This window comes from Eumetopias jubatus, unplaced genomic scaffold (genome assembly GCF_037043125.1).
Source record: "Eumetopias jubatus isolate StellerSeaLion01/CBP00866 unplaced genomic scaffold, mEumJub1_p1.0 scaffold_3, whole genome shotgun sequence".
Classification (NCBI taxonomy): Eukaryota; Metazoa; Chordata; class Mammalia; order Carnivora; family Otariidae; genus Eumetopias; species Eumetopias jubatus.
The window spans coordinates 63,744,397-63,763,824 of NW_028274809.1; the positions used below are offsets into that span (position 1 = coordinate 63,744,397).

Here is a 19,428-nt window from a genome sequence, read left to right on the forward strand (position 1 = left end):
TGCTTTTTGGATTTTTGCCTGGACGGTCCTTCCTTGTCCTGCACTGTCCTCGTCTCCGCAGGGCGCTCAGCCCTCTGGCTTCCAGGCACTGAATGTTACTAACAGCACGTCCTAGCAGCATCCTTGGCGTGCATCGCTCATGGGGCTCCTGTTGTGGAAGAGCACCAAAGCTCGCCCCAAATCTTTCATCAGCTTGGTCTGCTGCTTTTTGAGTTGGAGCGGAAGAGGCCTCTCTTCCAGTATTTAGGGTTTAGGGCCTTTGCATATCAAGTTCTTAGAGCAGAGTTGATTACACTCCTTGGTTCTAGTTTTGTTTCTGGACAAATGCGAGGATCTGGGGTATTGTTAGAAATGCGAGAGCTCAGCAGAAAACAAACACACCCCCAACACAAAGGATAAGCCTTGAGTCATCTCTTTGATTCATTGTTCCTCTCTAGGTGCCAGAGAACCTGTCAGGTGATGCCTGGTCTGTATGACAGGCATAGTGCTGACCTTGGGCTCTGTATTTAGTTGGGTACATTCAAGGGGACTTTTATTTATTTCCTTTTAAAGGAGAGAAAAGATGTTTTAAAAATATAGAAGGGAAACAATATATTTCAAATCAAATGTTTCTTCCCTGGAAAATTAATAGTGAAAGCGTTATCCTTTATTATTCCTCTCATTGAAGAGATACATTGAGTCAAATACAGTCATTGGCTTGAGACCACTGTGGAGGCACTCTGTGTATCAGTTAAACACAGAGGCCTGGTTTCAGACTCATGGAGCAGAGTGGGGCAGGTTGTTGCATCTCTAAGCCTCAGTTTCCCCATCTGTGAGATGGTGATGATTGATAATGCCTATCATTCGAGAAGACACAGGTATCCTGTGCGCCTGTTGAAACTTAAGATTCAGGGTCCTGTAAGTGCTGTGCATTTCTGGGAGTCGCAGAATGTTTTAGGTGGAGAGGAGAAGCCAACCTGCAATCAGGAGGTATTTCTTTGTAGGCATTTTTGTTAAGTTGTCTAAAGCTATTTCAGAAGAAAGGAGCTTATTAATCCTTAGGACTCCAGTGAATCGGTAAGAATTTTTAATTTTAAAGAAATAGACATATTCATACCTAACTTTGTATTTTTAATTTTGTATTGTCTGTTTTACAGACCCTTTACAGAGGGTTTTCCAAATTGTGTAAGCTTCATGTCCCATGAACCAACTGCTGATATGGTTGTTAAAATAAGTACATAAATGTGAGAAGTGCTTAGTACACCCAAAATGTGCAATAGGCAGGGATACACATTGTAAGCTTATTTGTTGGAGCACTGTCTGTGGTTGCAGTAGATTGGAAACAACGTAGGTGTCCCCGTTAAATATGGTAGATGGCCTGTCTGCGTTATGGGGGAGCCACCAGCTGTCAGGGAGAAGGAAAAGCCCACTGTTCATTGATGTGAAGGAAAAAATCTACGGGCTCTGTGGTTAAATGAGTACAACAAGGTGAAATAGAATGTGTATGTCACCTTTTGTGAGAGAAATGGGGAGAAATAAGAATATCTCTATATATTTACACAAAGAAACATTAGAAGGATGAGGAGCGGGACGGTGTGGTGTGTACCCCTCTATAGCGTTTTGAACTTTGAACTGTGTAAAAGTATGACCTGGGGGAAAAATGACAGGAAATGACTTCATAAACTTCATAAACTGTCAATTAGTCGAAGTCATTTTTAAACAGTTTATTGTAAAAATTTTCATACGTAGCCTAAAGTAGAAAAGAGTAGGAGGAACCTCATGTACACCCACCACCTGGCATCAGTAATGATCATTGATTCATGCATCTTCCCCGTCTCTACTCTGGTGGCTCTTATTACTAACACTGAATTTTGTCCTTGAGCCATCTAAGTTAGTGCCTTATGTATACTTATCTTTTTTTTTTTTTTTTAAAGATTTTGTTTACTCATTTGACACAGAGAGTGAGCGAGCACAAGCAGGGGGAGCGGCAGGCAGAGGGAGAGGGAGAAGCAGACTTCCCGCAGAGCAGGGAGCCCGACGTGGGGCTTGATCCCAGGACCCTGGGATCATGACCTGAGCCGAAGGCAGACGCTTAACCGACTGAGCCACCCAGGGGTCCTAACATATCTTGTTCTTATGCTAGAGAGCGGCCCTTACCCCGCAGGCTAGGGGCATTTAGAAAAAAAAAATACTTCAACAAAACAAGTGACAACTGGAAACGTCTGTGGACAGAAGCTTCAAACTCTCCCACCTCCGAGTACTCAAGTTCAGGGTGCAAGGTCTTGGATGAACTGGCATGGTGGGAATTCCCAGGTCACCACTCAAGCTCTGTGACCTTGGTCAGGCTACTCAACTTCTGTAAGACTCTGCTTCCTTAAAGAGGGATACAGGTATCTCCCCCTCATCTCTTGTTGTGGGACCAAATGCAGTTCTTCCCGTCCAGCGATGGTAAGTGGCTGGTGCACGGCGGGCAGACAATGGCCTCTGTGGTACTTGTGTTACTTGTCTTACTGCCGCCGCTGTGACTGCTTTCACTGCCACCCACAGGCTCACGCTGACCCTCCCCTGCACCGCTGGCAGGTCATATGTACCTCAAATTAGTCTTGCTAGGGGGTTCAGCTCTGAGGGGCTTGTGTGAGTTATAAAAAGCTAATGCTTATTAATTATGGAACTTGGAAGTTAACTTGTCATTAATCTTGTTCTAAGCTGATAAGGAAATACGACTGATTTTCTCTCTGGTGACGAAACGATCACTGCTAAGAGGGTCAAAATAGCAGTGAACTGCCTTTGAAATGCGAAGGCAGGTCAACCCTTGCCTTATTTTGCCACTTGGTGCTTTGCCAGTCACTTCATCTATTATTCTTATCAGATTAATGACCTGAGCTCTTTCTCTAGGCCTTCTGTAGCACATCGGCCTTTTCTTTTCCTCCGTTGGGATCCCCTGAAGTAAGATTTCCTGAATTTCTCTCCCCCTCTTGGGCCTTGGGTATTTTCTCCTCACCATGGGTGGTGGTTTGCTTGCACCATGGGGGCTGCTGGGTTCAGAAGGGCACGTGGGGAAAGCCACCACCCGGGTTGTGGTGAGGATTAGATGGGTCCATGTGTGAAGTGCTAAGTCTGGAAGGCTTTGTGTACCGCCATTCTGGGCCCTCGCTGTCATCCCTTCTGAGTGTGTGACTTCCTGCATGTGCCACACCATGGGCTGAAATGGCCGTTTCCCAGATGTATACGGGGGGTGGGTAATAGGCATTTATTTATTTTTATTTAGTTATTTTTTTTTTTTTGAGAGCGAACCAACAAGTGCGAGCGGGGGTGGGGAGGGGCAGAGAGAGAGAAGAATCTTAAGCAGGCTCCATACCCAGCACAGAGCCCAATGTGGGGCTTGATGACCCTCAGATCCTGACCTGAGCTGAAATCAAGAGTTGGTCACTTAACCGACTGAGCCACCGAGGTGCCCTGGGTTAACAGGCATTTAAACTGTAGTTTCTGCATCTCTGGGGCTATGGCTTTCTAGAATTCATATTCAGTTTTTTCCATACTCTTTAACCTGAGCACAACATTGAATGCCTATGGTACTTATTATTATTATTTTGGTTTTAACTCTAAAATAAGGTTATTGCTTTGAGAAAACATTTGTAATGCTTCCTTGGAACAGACAGATGCTGATGCTGTCCCTGTTTTCTAGGAGTTTGACTCTGTTGGCCAGGCAGTTGGTAACTGCCTGAACAGGAACGGGGACAAAGAGTCTCTGGGTCTTTTGCTGCTATCTTTGTCCGGTGGGTGAAGTAGGGGGAGGTGGGTGGGAGGGTCGAAAGCTGCCTATTATATTTGGGTAGATAATAAATTGCTTTTGTTCAGGCTGTTTGTGCCCTTTCTCTTTACATCTTTATGTTCTTTAAGCCCTATTTTTTGAAATAAAATTTAAGCAGGGGATTTTTTATTAGAAAAGGGGAAATTAAGGAACACCTGGGTGGCTCAGATAGTTAAGCATCTGCCTTTAGCTCAGGTCATGATCTCAGGGTCCTGGATCGAGCCGCATGTCGGGCTCCCTGCTCAGCGGGGAGCCTGCTTCTCCCTCTCCCTCTGCCTGTGGTTCTGCCTGCTTGTGCTCTCTCTCTCTCTCTTTCTCTCTCTGTCAAATAAATAAATAAAATCTTAAAAAAAGGGGGGGAAATTAGGATTCCTGGTTCAGACCATGAGAAACTCTCATCTTACACAGCCGACAAGTGTGGTGAATAAGGCAAATATGCTTGGTTCTGTTTCCAAAAGTACAACTTCCGTGGGAATTATATACATTTCTCTTGACTCAGGATATAAAATCAGTAACTAGTGTGTATTGAGTGCTTCCTATGTTTCAGGCTGGGGTCTGTGTGCTGAGCGCATTGTGATTCATTCACCGCAGCCCTGTAAATGTGCCCATTTTACAGACAAGAAACTAAGGTACAGAGAGGGGAAGTAAGTTGCCCAGGTCACAAGTAGGCTTCAGATTCCGGGATCTGGCTGCAGAGCTTGTGACCCCCATGTCTGTGGGATTTCTAGGAAGACAGCCCTAAATCTGTGCATAAATGATCTCAGTTTGGGATGGAAGACCAGTAGCAATCACTAGCTCTTCTACACCTCTGCATGGCAATTCCATTTTGAAGCCAGGGAACATATTCTGCACGTTTTCCCCTCTCTGCTCCTTCAATCTGAGACACAAGTCTGTAGAAGAAGCAATCCTCTCGGGTGTCACTGGGTGTCAAATTAAGCACAGTAGTGACACCACACTCTTTTAGACTGGAAAACTTCAGGTTTGATGTAATCAATTAAAACTTGAGGACTGCCTACTCAGAGTTTAAAAGAAAATGCTTTACTTCTCATTGTATCTTCTGTGCTCGGAGGACCTGAATGTGTGACTTCCTGGTAATAAACTTGGACAGGATGCCTCGGTAAATATAAAGGTGTCTGCTACAATACGTGATAGAAGGAGTGGCCATTTGAAAGTCATGCTCTTCCCACGGCCTAGCATTTTATTTTCCAGTCTGATGTTCTGCCATACTGTCAGGAAGAGCTTAGATCTTTGTCTGGCAAGTGACTAAGTCTGTTTGTCTGGAATTAATGAGAGGCACTATTCTAAAAAGAAATTCATATAAAACAGGTCACTTTGGGATGGTTGCTGCAAATATATTTATCCTAGGATTCTTTAAAATAGTGACCACTCTTAATGTACTTTTAAAATGTTGATTTCAGAACATTTGCTTTCTGAAGAACTTTCTAGAAGCATACCACTGCATTATATTATTAGGTAGTTCTTTTGCTCATTTTCTTACTTTTGCCTTTTAACTGTGTGTGTGTGTGTGTGTGTGTGTGTGAAGGTGAATGTGAATTTCCATTCCTAGTTTTTCATAACAATTTGATACTGAGCTAAGTCAGCCTAATACTTTAGAAGTCTAGAAAGTTACCACTGCATCTATCTCAGTGTACCCGAGACCATCCTAATCAAGCTTATGTGTGCCTTGGGTCTTTCACTGTCTGAGGCACATTGGTATGACTTTGGGTAGTGTCTCTGTATTTTGGGAGAGAGATTATATCCTTAGTCAGCCTTTGAGAACATCTTGAACTTCAGTCTGCATCTTAGACAGTTAGGACTAAAACTTCTGCCAGGAAAACACGCAACTAGATTTAACTTGCTTCCAGTACTCTGGTGTTACTCTCAAGGAGCCAGAGGAAGGTGCATGTAGTGGTGAAGTTGTGCTTTGTTTTGTTTTGTTTTGTTTTGTTTTTGGTGGTGAAGTTTTTATTCCCATAGTTGCTAGGTTCTTTTGTTTTCCTTTTGTGCTCTAGTTCTGGTGAAATGCATTTCGATGGGGGATGGAGGGATGGGGTGGAGGGAGTATATCTTTTGCTAGGAGGGGCTGCTGCTTCATGCAAGGTAATGTGGGCTCCCTGTTTGCAAGGGAGGCAGCAGGCTCTGATTCATATCAGAAAGTCCGAAGGCCCCTGAGGTGTCCGAATCAGGAAACGACGATGTCATTGTATTTGTGGGTGCCTTGGCCTAGAGCAGGGCTCTGACATCAAGACTGCTGTGGTTTCACTCCTTCTAGCCCTGTGACCAAGTTAATTAAGCACTCTGTGCCTCAGTTGCCATATCCAAACAGTGGAAAAATACTAGAGGGTTAAAGGAATTAACACACATTCCATTTTAGAATTAGGTAGCTCACATTGCTTTTGTATTAAAATGAGGGTGGGGCCCTTTAATTCTTTAGGCCTTGTGAGATCAGGGGGAAGAGGCTGTAGGCCCTCTCTCTGACCCTGCCAAATCATTTTGCTCTCCCTTTTTCTTTACCCCATTGATTTCCCCTGTATCACCAGGGTGAAAAATGTGCAATGCAGATCTGACCGTGTAATTCCCTTGCGTAAAGTTTAAAACTGTTGCTGGTGGAATAAAGCCCTTAGCTCCCTAATATGGCATATGAAGGCCCTGCCTGTTTTTCCAGTATTGTCCACCCGTGCTTTTCTGCTTCCTGCTGTAGGGCAAGCTCTGTGTTAGGCAGCTACCCATGAAATGATTAAGGAAGAGTGAAGCAGTGCACATGAATTAAGAACAGTGGCACACTCCGAACATAGAGTATGAGTGCAAATGAACATCTTTGGAGGGCATAAAGTGCTTTATAGTGAACCAAAATGTATGTTTTGACTTTCAGGAGTTTATCATTATGTGAATTGTGGTTTAATGAATTATGCCATAGTTTTCACATACACATTTTTTGTTTGTTTAAGTAAATAGGGACAGCAAATTAATGTAGCTCCCTGAATTTTGGGATCTTGACAAATCAAATGGTCACATTTGGTGCAACCCCTAGCATGAAGCAAGAATGCATTCAATTCTGGAAACCCAGTTATATCCACTCCATGTGTGTATCATCAGCAAGAAATACTTGGGGAGATTTTAAGCAGCTTCCCATCCTTTAACAGCTGCTAGCAGTTGTCTGAGCAACAACTTAAGGAAGTCTTCCTGGGTGAACGCAATGGGGGGCATCCCTTTGCTCTGCCCGTCCGCTGGAATATTTCCCCAGCTGTGCACATTTAGCTGCATGGGGCACACGGTTGAGGTTTAAGGAGGAGGGTCTAGGAGGACATGGGGCAGATGGGACTTGGTCTTCCTTCTTCCTTCCTTCCCTCCCTTCCCTTCTTTCTTTCTTCTCTTCCTGTCTTCCTCCCTGCCTTTAAGGGCCTGCAGTGCCATAATTAAATTACATTTTATATATTCCCACAAGCTGCTGAGGTCTGGGAAAAACAAGAGTTGTTAGACTAAGAGCAGAGCAGTCCAGTTCTTTGCATGATCATTTCTTCATTTATTTGTCTGCTTCCCAGAACCTGCATTTGTTATAACAAAAAATCGCCCTTTCCTGGTGAAAAGGTGAACATCAGTTGTTTGGGTTTAATGTGCCTGAGGTGGTTGATCGGCAGATTTTTTTTTTTTTTAAGGTTTTATTTATTTATTTGACAGAGAGAGAGAGTGAGAGCACAAGCAGGGGGAGGGGCAGAGGGAGAGGAACAAGCCGACTCCCCGCTGAGCCGGGATCCCCGTTGCTGGACTTGATCCCAGGACCCTGAGATCATGACCTGAGCTGAAGGTAGACGCTTAACCGTCTGAGCCACTCAGGCACCCCGGTTGGCAGGTCTTTACTGAGCTTTTGTTGTGTTGCAGGCCTAGCCCTTGGGGCAGATACGGTGGTCAGCAATGGGGACACCGTGTGTACTGGCCTAAGTTTACAGTTCAGGTGAAACCTATTAAACAGTTAACTATGGAATTTAATTTCAAAAATTTGTCAGGGGAGGGAAATGCGTATGCCTGGGGAATCTGCGTTAGCCCCATGAGGTCTAGTGTAATAGATTGTCATGAGGAATAAATCTTAAATGTGCATGGTAAATATGAATGATTTGGGGAAAGGTGTTTTTGATCAGTAAGATATTAGAAGTTACTGCATATGTCACACCATAAGTTAGAGATTTGTAGGAAATCTGAATAGAGTTAACATGTATTTATACTCTGGAATATAAATTTAACCCTTGAGTACATGGAATACACTTGAAGACACAGTAGCCAAGGACTATCTAGCCTCCTGAGTCACTAACTTAGCCTGAGCCCCCAACCAAGTCCTTTGCTGGCCATGGTTTGTATCACCTATAAAATAAGGTTCTTGGCCTCTCAAGTTTCCTTTTAACTCTAAAGCTTGTATAATTTCAATACAGAAAAGCTCTGTAACCCCCATCCCCCCTAACAGAATGCCCTTCTCATAGTCTTCCCACTTCTTTTAAAAATGGCAGCTCTGTCCTTCCATGGCACAGGCTAGGGATTGGTATTCCCCGATCCTTCTCTTTCTCTCATACCCATCCTGCCCAGTTTGTCAGCAAATCCTCTTGCTGACCACGTCTCACCACCTCCCCTCTCATCCTGGTCTGGGCCACCATCAGCTCTTGCCTACATTATTGAGGTGGTCTCCTAAGAGGTCCCCTTCTGTTCTCTACATGGCAGCCAGACTGTTCTCTACATGGCAGCCAGACTAATGCCGTTAAACTAAGTCGGCTTATGTCACGCCCTTACTCAAAGCCCACCACTGCCTTCCCATCTCAGAGTGAAGTCACAACTAGTGTGGTGGCCCACCCGGCCTTACAAGATTTGGCCCCTCATATGATCTTGTTGACCTCATCTCTTCCTCCATTTTCTCCCTCCCTCCATTCCAGTCAAACTGGCCTCCTTGCCTTGCATGCTCCTGCCTCAGGACCTTTGCACCGGCTGCTCAATCCCAAATAGTCTTTCCAGTACCTCCTTCAGATCTTAGCTCACATGTCACATCAATGAGGCTTCCATGGCAATTCTGTGGTAAATTGCAGACTCCTCTGGCCTGGACTTCCTATCTCCTGATCTCTTTTTCTTTACTGCATACCTCAGTGTACACCGTGTTTGTGTTGTCGATGCGTGGTCCTAGACCAGCAGTATCACCATCACCTTGGGAATTTGATAAAAACATAAATTCTGTGCTCTTCTACCCCTGGAGCTGCTGAATCTGAAACCTGGGGAGGAGTGGAGCCCAGCGGTGTGTATGTGAAGAAGCCCTCAGGTGATAGTGATACTCACTGAAGTCTGAGAAGCACTGCTGTGTGCTTACTGATTTTGCTTGCTGGCCGTATTTACCTCTCCTTCCCGCTGCTGCCCCAACTTAAAGGTCAGCTTCATGAAGGAGGGGTCTCTGTTCTACAGTCCCAGTGTTTAAAACTGGAAATGACACTTAGTAAGAGCTCAGCAAATAGTCGTTGAATGAATTAATGAAAATATGACTATTTAGTAAATGTAGATTAAAAGAATACTGAGCAACAGAGTTGAATGTGATCCTCATATTTCAGTGACTCTTCAGTGTTAAGATTCTTAAAGGTGAGGTTTCCTTTATCATAGACTTAAAAATCTGCAGAGTCTTTGAAGATTGTGTTAGCTTCAACTAATCCTTCTCCAAACTTTGTGGAAATGATGTAAATTGTTGCTTTAAATACTTGTGGCAACTGGAATTGTGCTATTTTAATCATCTCCTATAGGGACCATCTCTTGTAGAGTGTACAGATGGGTCATTCTGGTTTATTGAAAGCTTCTCATATTAGAGCTAGTTAAGTGGAGATTTGTATGAAGAAGACCACCTGCAGGTATATGAATATTGCATTGGAAATTCAGACTTATTAATATTTGATCTAAGTTGCTTGTGCCCGTCTTTGCAAATACGGCCAGCCAGGAGCTCCCGTTGACTTCAGAGCATGCGATGGGCTTGGGAAATGATACCTGTCTAATACACTTACCTAGTGCTCTCCTTTCAACAGCCCTGTTACTTCAGCAAAGTAGGTCTTAGGGATGAGGGGACTGAGGACTGCTGAGCGATTGTGGATGCCTTTAAGGTCGTTTTCAAGGTCGTAAGAGCAAATCATTCTCAGATCTCCTGACTTCTCTTTCAGGCCTTAGCTCACTTCCTTACCGTTGGGCTCCCCTTACCCACCCCCGCTCTTCACACTGTGCGTTTTGACAGTTCAGCCCCCCTGGGGCTCAGTTTTTTCAGCTGTGGATTAAGGAAGGTTGACAAGACTTTCTCCAGGACCTGTCTTACATCAAAATGTTAGAGTGGCCCTTCATTAGCCTCAGTCACTAAAGAAATTCTCTATCCTGTTTGAAAGCTTTCAAATCAGAGGGTGGTCTTGGGCATGGAGGGGAGAGTAAGCCAAGTATCTGTCCTGTGACTACTTTTACCAGAGCATCTTTACAGATATCCTGCCCTCACTGGGGAGCCAGAGAAGAATGGATTTGTGATTGGGGATCACCGTAATTACCACATTTGATAGAAAGCTGACCACTAGTGCGTTCTTGGTCATGCTTGTCATTGGACTTGAGAAAGCTGGCTTGTACCTGGCACCTTTAGCACAGCTGGCCTGGGATTACTGCTCCAGCCTTCTCCTGCCTTCTGCTGGTGCCCCACCAGGTATGGCTTCTGGCTCCACTTGTCACTGGAAATTCACTTGCTTTGGTGAAGGGTTCTGTGGCTCTCACATAGACAGGTAGATTATCTTTGGTTTGCTGTCATCTTAAACTCATGTTCTCCTTCACGCTTTGGCTAATTGATCGCATTAGTCAGCTGAACTGTGAACCAGATGTGAATTGACATCAGCCAACACTTACCCTTCTATCTTTTTGTCCCTCTTAAGCCTGGGTTGTCCCAAGTGTGAGAATGGGGAGAATGAGGAATTAGGGAGTGAGTGGCCACTTGTGTAGCCTCGGCCCTTTTACCAATAATTCTGTTGAAATTTTCTTGTTATTCGTCTATGGCATCATGAATGGTATGTTGATTCTGTGTACAAAGTACAAACAAGTGGCTAAGAACTTCTCCTATATGAGTTAAAATATAGCATACTTGAAGGAAACCTGTTGATGGCAATTTTGAGAGTCTACCCACATGAAAGGCCAATGGTGGGAAGGTTTGCTTCTTTGTGTTTCTTTTATTTTGAAAGGTGAAACTCTTCCTTTAGGGAATACAGAGAGGATGTCTTCTGATTTTTTCTTTTGTTGTCAGAAAAGGCTGTGGAATTGTTATTTTCTGATGTTTCAAAGAAGGTCAGGACTGCCTCTCCCTTCCTCATTCATTGATGGGAAGCGGGTTTTTCAGAGCAGCCGAGAAGTGACTCCTGACTCTTTGCAGCCTCAGGAAATATGGCAGATTGTGTCTTCTGTGAGTGGTTGCCTGGGACACCATGTTGTGGTTGGGGGCTGCAGCCTATAGAGCCAAAGAAGGCCATTGAACACCATTTGCGTACAGGAAGGAATAAATAAGAGTTGAAAACCAGGAGTCTGACTAGAGGAAAGGAGGTTGGGTGGAGAGTGAGGGTTTCAGAGAACTCGTTTTGGTTCTGTCTGGTCCCTCGTCGGGGTGCCAGCCTTCCTCCTGAGCAGGGCAGGTGATGTGTCCCAATCCGTAATAAAGTAGTGATTACGAATAGTAGATAAGGTGCCAACATGTTTATCATTTGCTTAAAAGATGAGCAGATTCAAGGTTATCGTTCAAATCATCTATCACCCTCACAAAATTGCATATCAGAGGTTGAGAAAGGAATAGTGTTACAAACATCCGTGCTGACAATGATGCCTACCCAAAGCCTGTCCTCTCTGCGCCCTGGCGCTCTACTGAGCAGCTGTTACTGTTGGACTGTTAATAGGTATTGTGATCATAAATTATCTTCATGTATCTTAAAAAAAGATTTTGTACAAATTGGGAGTGTGCCACATGTGTGAATTTGTGCCGCTTGACACACCCTTGAGAATCACAGGGTCAGTTCTTTGTGGGACGTGATTTAGGTTTCTAGTATTGCCCTTGTGTTTACTGGGTCATAAAATACATGAGTGTGCATGCATAAATACCTTTTTCCTGCTACTCTCTCTCCACTACTGGAGTTCTTTGCATCTAAGAGGTGAAAGAGGGAAGCCGTGGTGTTGGCAACACTTTGGGATCATCCAGTTGTACCGAATCAGGGCATAGCACCTGCTAGGAAGACCATACTCTTGAGCAATGATTCTCCAACTTCCCTGTGCATCACATCAACTAGGGATCATGCTACAATGCAGATGCTGACTCAGTAAGTCTGGGGTGGGACCCAAGAGTCCGCATTTCTCCGAGGCTCCTCAGTGATGCTGATGGTTCTGGTCTGTGGACCCCACTTAGTAGCAAAAGTCAAAGATACTTCTTTCTCTTATTTTCTTAGAAGTGTATTGTTCTGTCTCTGGAAGGTTTATGTGAGTGTAGCCCGAAACAGAAACTATTGGCAAAAAAAAAGGGAATTAAACTCTTCTTGCATGGTTTTTTTTTTTTTCCCTTTGAGATGCCTGTGCATTTATTTGTTTTGATTTATGCCCCTGGCATTAAAAGCCATGCTTAATACTAGAGCTGTTTAAAACTCCAGAATTTCACTGTGTACTAAATTGTTTTCTTGCTGATTTTACTGAGTCCTTTTGGGGATTGCAGTGCCTTTAGCATCAGGAAGCATGAATAAACATGGTGGGCCTGGGGAAAGACAGGTGATTTGGAGTTAGGAAGCCTTTGGATACAAATGCCAGAGTGCTTGACAGGCAGGAGATAAAGCAATAAGGGCATTTAATTATCTCACATAACAGAAGTCTGGGGCATTTGGTTCCAGGGTTGGTGCAGAAGCCCAGCGATATCCCAGAGGTCATGGGCTCTATCCTGCTTTCTGTTCTGCATCTCACTGTGTCGGCCAGAGCCTGTCCCCATGGGCTGCTCACTCCCAGCTTCTCATCTTCAATGGCAGTGCCCTCAGCAGGCTGGGGAGTGGGCAGTAAAGGAGCCTTGTATGGTGGTTCTTCTATACAGGCAAAGAATTTCCGTGCACGAGCTTGCACTGTTTGCCCCCTGGATCTTATGGGCCAAAACTAGGGCAGACCCTCAGATCCTCCACCGGTAAGAGGAACCAAACACCATGATTGGCTTAGAGCAGTACGATTAATCCCCTGAGGCCTGGCAAACAAAATCAGGATTCTGGCAGAGAAGAATGGATGTTGGGTAGGCAGCCAACAAGGACTGTTATTGAGAATCTACTATATATGTTCTGAGCTCCCCATTTTATAGCTTGTGAAACCGTTGCTCGAAGCAGTTAAGTAAATGCTCGGGGAGTGTAGTCGGGATCACCCACAGGCCTGTTTGAGTCCAGAGTGCCTTCTTGGGGCAGAAATGTGGCTCCTTGGTACTCACTGTGTCCATCTTTGGTGCCTCTTCTTTTCCCTTTAGTTTCAGGGATTGTTGGTGGGAGATTCACTAGAAATGGTCAGGACCTCAGGGTACGCCTCTGAGTAGGGACCACACAATCCCACGCCAAGTGTGTCACCATTTGGCCTCTAAAGAGTTGGGTTCCGTTCATGGTGCACTGAAGCGCCACCATCAGAAGAGTGAGAAAACTCCTTTGAGCAAGGCGGTGTTATTTCAGGAAGAAGCCGAGCCCAGGGAGTGTTGGCAGCCACATCCCAGGTCTTGCCACATCTTCACTTGGCCCCTTGGGATCTGGGCCCAGCTTCTTGCTCTGGCATAGCTGTGTTCCGCTGAGCATGGCCCAGGTACCCAGAGGTGCAGTGCCCACCCAGCGGACTGGAGGCGTCCCCTCAACCACTTCCAAGTCTGGGTTTGTCGGGATTCCCAGCAGGCCTGAGGGGACGGCCCTCCCTGGTTCCGTGCAGCGGCGGCTCTCAGACTCTCTGAAGATGGCAGGGCTCCAGGAGAGTGAAAAGTCGTTCCTACTTCATTTATAAACAAAAATGCAATAAACAGAAAAACTGGTGTAAAGGCTGGCTGTCATCATACGTTAAGAAAATGAAACTGGAAAACAGGGCCTTGGTCAGTGAAAGCAGCTAAAACCGCGGCGCCAGAGCATGCGGTGACCAGGAGGCACTGCAGTTGGAAGCAATAGTCCGGCAGCCTGCCAGCTCCCACCCGCCCAGGGACCTGTGGCCACGTGGGGATGGGGTGGGGGGGCGGGGGGGGCGGGCTTTGCCCTTTTCCACTTGCCTTGTCCGGAGACAGATTTTAACCAGAGGGGGCTACGGTCAGACCTGCACTTGAGGAAGATGAGTCTGGATGGAATAAGCTGGATTGCAGTCGGAAGAGGGGTACTTTTGATTCTGTAACTGCTAAAGCCTCTCCTTACCCTGGTCTGTAGTTTCCTTCCCTCACCAAGAAAGCCAGCGGGGAGAGGGTGCCTAGGAATTGCCAGCAAGCCGAGATGACATCTTTAGTTCTGAGGACCCGGATGGGCTGGGCACATTAATGTATTTCTTCTATTCATGCTGTTTGGATCATGTAATATTGCTATTTAAATTGATAATCACATGTTCCCACATTAGCTCTCACCAGAAGGCTGGGGTTGTGTCTAAATCAAAGCTCTGGAAGCCCCCTGGCTTTAAATCCCACAGGGAGTAGAGGTTATTGTGAACACCCTGAGCCTCCGGAACCGTGAGTAGGGTGCTCTACCACCGGCACACCTTTTATAAAAACAACACAATAAGAACTCAATACGGTGTTTAAAACAACTTTCCATAGTCTGCTCTGTTAGGAAAATATTTGCTTCTGTTTTATACCCACGGTTATATAGTTTGCATTATTTAAATCATAATGTACTTCTTTACGTGCTTCTTCATTCATCCAACATTGGTGGCATGGCATTTTAAGGAAACCTGGGGGACTCAGGAAGGTCGGATGCTGGCAGCCCTGAAAATGTTCCTGGGTGTTTAGAAGCACACTTCAATTTTGCCAGTCAAGTCTTAAGAGTCTCTTGTGAGAAAATAAATAAATAAACCTGGGAGTCAACCCAAATTGTGAAGGGATTGTTTTTGATGATATAAATATGACATTTCAGATTAACCAGGGAACCTCAAACGAGTTTTTCTGTGTTGGGTAATCACAACTTGATCTTTACTCAGGGAAGAGCTCAAGAGTTTTGGAGTATTAACCCCATTACTCCGTCTTGTGTTTCCTTTTCAGTACAGAAAAATACACTGAATTTTCTCAAAAAGGAAACCAGGGCTAACTGGCTAACTCCTCTGTGAAGGCCTGTGGATTTTATCCAGACCCTTGATAACTTGCTATGTATGTGGTCTTTGGCAAGACATTTAATCTTTTTAATTCCTTCCTCTCCTTCAATTCCAATAGCGACTAAATCATCGTATTTTCCTAAGAATTTGTCTAATCCTTTCCACTTCCAGAGTCTCTCTAAAGGTACAGGCCCTGTTGATTTTGCTCCTGAACATCCCTGTGTGAGTCCTTTCCCCAGATTTCCTCTTTGGCTAGAGCGAGTGCCGTGGTGGTCTGGGGGCGCTGCATGGATCAGGCTCACCCTCCCTTCCCTGGTTCTTAGACTCTGTAGTTGGGCTCCTCCACAGTCTCGGTGCTTCCCTGCTTTTCTAGACCATGGCCACTGGGGAAAAGAGACTGACTCAAGCAAGGAACTGCCAGGGGGCCCCACGTCTGCGGTGGCTCCCGCTCCCCAAGACCCCCAGCCAGCTGCTGGCAGGTCTCAAGGGATCTGATCTGTTGTAACCTGTTTTGAGTACATTTTAGGAAGCTCTGAGCCATCCACACTTGATCTTAGCCAAAAGGCCGAGAAGCGATGCTCTGAGCCATCCAGTGTTGATTCCATTATTCTCTGGCCAAGTGTTGAATTAACCTGAGCCAATTTCTCATGTGTGGCTCAGGTTCCTCCTTCTAGGTATTAGTAGCTATTGTAGATGTTGGAGGCAGGTGAGGGTTAGGGTTGGCTCTTCACCTGCAACGCCACTCCCGGGTCTTAAGGAAATCAAGTTTCAGGCCGAATTTTGCCATTCATTGGCAAGCAAGTCCCTAAAGAGTTCTCACGGTTTGTTCTGTAGGCTCAAGGAAGTTCCTGCTCTCTGTCCCTCTAGGTGAGTGAAAAATCCACGTGAAGACTTGCCAAAATTCCAGATGCAGTTTTCTTGTACACGTATACTTGGCGTGTAGATTCGAACTAGATCTAGAACTGGGGAGGGACTTAGCTTACTCCTGGGCCTGGCTGGATTCTTTTTATTCATGCAAGAGTGGCGAGGATAGCTAAAATAAATATTTTAGCCATTCTCTGTGTGCTAACTACCTTTACTTTCATCCGAGAAGGCTTATTTCTCACATGCATCATGCCTGCCGACAGGTGACTGGCATTATTATTCTCCAATAATAGCCCCTTTTGGGCCTTCACCTGGCTTATACTTATTTATACTTACAGATAGCAGAAATACTTTTAGCAGCTGCTTCCGGCATCCTTAATCAAATGCGACCAGAACCTTCCGGCCCTGGGCACTCTGAGTCAGAATGCCAGTTGACCACTTGGGTCTCACGAATATAATATTGCATGTGGTGTATGTTAAAGTATTTTCAGTAAATTTTAGGCCTCATAGCGGCTTAGCAGATTCGTTTTGCAGGCTAAACCAGGGAGGCGTAATTGCTCTATTTTGCCTTTCCAATTTTTTTAAAGCAAATTTGTTGCCAACAATAACAGAAAAGAGAGGTTTTACATAAAGATCTTGGTATTTGGCTTGCTCTGGGAAAATGGGGACATCGGCCACACCAGGCCCTATTCCTCTTTGGTGATTTTCTTTTCCAGTGGATTAGAAGCAGCCTACACTGAGAATGGGCTCCTGGGGAGGGCCCAGCACTGCCTAGCGTCCCCCTGTGCTGACACTAAGTATCAAGTGCCCTTTAATGGTTGAGATTGGGCTGCTGCTGTGCAGGACCCCCTCCCCCCCTTATTCCTGCCTGGCCCCTCTAGGTATTTGAGTGTTCGACCCTTGCAACTGTCACACACTTTTTCTTCTTTGCTCAACACTTGTGCTTTGCTCAGGCTGTTTCTCTGTCTGGAATGCCATGTCCTTTTAGGCTTGCTTATCCAGGTCTTAACCTCTTCTCGAAGGCCACGTGGTCCGAGGCCCCACTGGGTGTGGAACCTGTCATGACTATGACAGCCCGTAGTTCCTCTGTCCACACAGACAGCACAGCGTAGCTCTGTTCATTGTTTCCTGGCCTCCCTCTCCTTGCTGGTCAAGGCTTAAAGCCAGGAAACCTATCTTTCTCATATTTTGTATCTACCACTGTAAAAATGTTCATGCTTAACCCTCACCCCAGTTCAAAGGCAAAGAATAGTAGCTTATCGATCGAGCTCACATTTGTTGGAAAGCAGATTTATACATGGGGAAAAGAAGCAGAAGAGTGTTATCCATATGAATGTAATATAAAATTAGCAGAACCGAGAAAGCTGGTAAGGAAACAAAGGCCCAGAAGCCCCGGTTAAGTGGTTGGCAGACCCACATGGCTGGGAGCAGCATGGCCCCTGCCGGTGAGGACCATGCTCTTTCCTGGAGGGTCCGCCCACTCTCCACATCAGGTGGCTAATACCGAAAACCCTGCAGGTCTGCCCTGGGGCTCAACATTCACATATATAAAAATAAGACTATTCCCGGAGTGACTTAATCATGTACCACAAACGAGGCAAAGGTGTTGGATGCACATCAGACTAACCACATCCTAACACAAGGGCAGCTGTGAAAAAGCCCCAAGGCGCTGAGAGTCAGGATGTCAAGGATGCTGCCGTTCTTAATCGGGATGTGCAGAACGGCCTCTCCTGACCGTGCTACACTTAGTGGAGGGAACAGCGTACCTGGACGACGACAGATCATCCGGTGCACAGGCAGACTGCGAGGGCCAGTTGGACGGCAGGGCTGATGATGGATCTGGGGGATAACCAGTGGCTCAAGGTCTCCAGCTGGGGCAGGAGAGGAAAAAGGAGGGAGTCAGATTTGCGTGTTGTGCTGAGGGATTTTGACTTTATCCTGGGGAGGATAGGGGAAGTCCTGGGGAAGGACTTTAAGGCCCTCTGAGGGAGAAGTCAGGTGTGTGACCGAGGAAGGCCTGCTTGCCCGGGCATGGTCCTGGAGAAAGCCGGAGGAAGGTGGGGGTTTAGGAGGCTGCCGCTAAGTGGGTGGATTCAAAAGATGTGAGGGGAGCCTTTCAGTTCCTAGGCTGACAGCATTCTTTCTGGTTTGAGATGCAGCTATTCCCAGAGGCAGGAAGATGGACTGGTTAACTCTATGTGGAGCCTTTGATTCCATGTTGCCAGATAGACGTTCATGGTTTCTGACCCAAGTGTGTCTTGTTGCACTCCCTTTGGCGGTATAGACGTCCCTCTTAGCAAATAAGGACTTTTTTCAGTGGCTCTGCCCCTCCCCCGCCCCTCCTTCTCACCATCCTATGCATGCTGTCTGGAAAGAATAGAGCAATTTTCCTTTTTACACATGTACTCTATGTACTTCAGTCAAAGTGTCGTCTGTCAGTACACAGAAATCTTTATGTATACACATTGGCAATCCATAGGAGCCACTTATGTATTTACTCTGGAGTCATAAGCGTGAGTAGATGTTAGGATTGGCATTTTCTGCTTCTGGAATTTTTGTTCTGAGCTTTAAAGACATTTAACCATCTGTTTATGGCTTTAAAGTGAGTGTTCTAAGTGGAGGCTATGAATAAATAAGTGAATCATGAAGGATATGTTGAAGGGGTCCATAATAAATTGCTACTATACAACTCTTTTCAGCTGTTTTTGCATCTCTAAAAAGGTCTAATGTAATTATATGGTATTTTTAAGGAATTAAAAAATTTAATGTTAACTATGGATTTTTATCTGGATTATATCTTTTAGGAGAGACTGGGGTGTAGAGTTGCTTCAACTGCATTAAAAAAATCTATTTTTCCTTAGAGCAACTTCTCATATTCTTACTTATTTACAGATGACATGTACTTAGTATTTTGTTATATAAAAAATTTTTTTTAAAGATTTTATTTATTTGAGAGAGAGTGTGCATGAGCAGGGGGAGGGGCAGAGGGATCAGGAGAAGCAGACTCCCCACTGAGCAGGGAGCCCAGTGTGGACTCCATCCCAGGACCCTGGGATCATGACCCAAACCAAAGGCAGATGCTTAACTGACTGAGCCACCGAGGCATCCTTGTTGCAAAATTATTTTAATAGAAATGTAATGTTCGGTTCATTGTTGAACTTTTCAGAAATACAAGTTAAGTTGAAATTAATATTTTTCAAAGCCGATCATGTTATCTTTTCCTCTAGCCAAATATAGTAGATGCTTACAAATAATTTAATTCACCTAGTTCTTCTGTAAGAACATGAATTTTATTTGCTCCTACCCACAGGAGACTGTTTCACTGGTTCTAGAGATTTCTTTTCACAAGGCTTCATTTTTCCCTCAGAAATATAAGAATTCAAAGACTTTTAGAGTTTGGCACATATGTGCAAATTAAATTATATAGCATTTTCAAAATATGCTTTTGCTTAATATTATCATGAGAGGAGCAGTTGGAACAA

At 45.1% G+C, this 19,428-nt stretch overlaps 1 protein-coding gene across 1 annotated transcript in view; it reads left to right on the top strand.

The window, feature by feature from the left end:
- The window catches only part of STK39 (serine/threonine kinase 39), a 295,831-nt gene that overhangs the window by 79,301 nt on the left and 197,102 nt on the right, over positions 1-19,428 (top strand). The gene's annotated exons all lie outside the window — the stretch shown is intronic.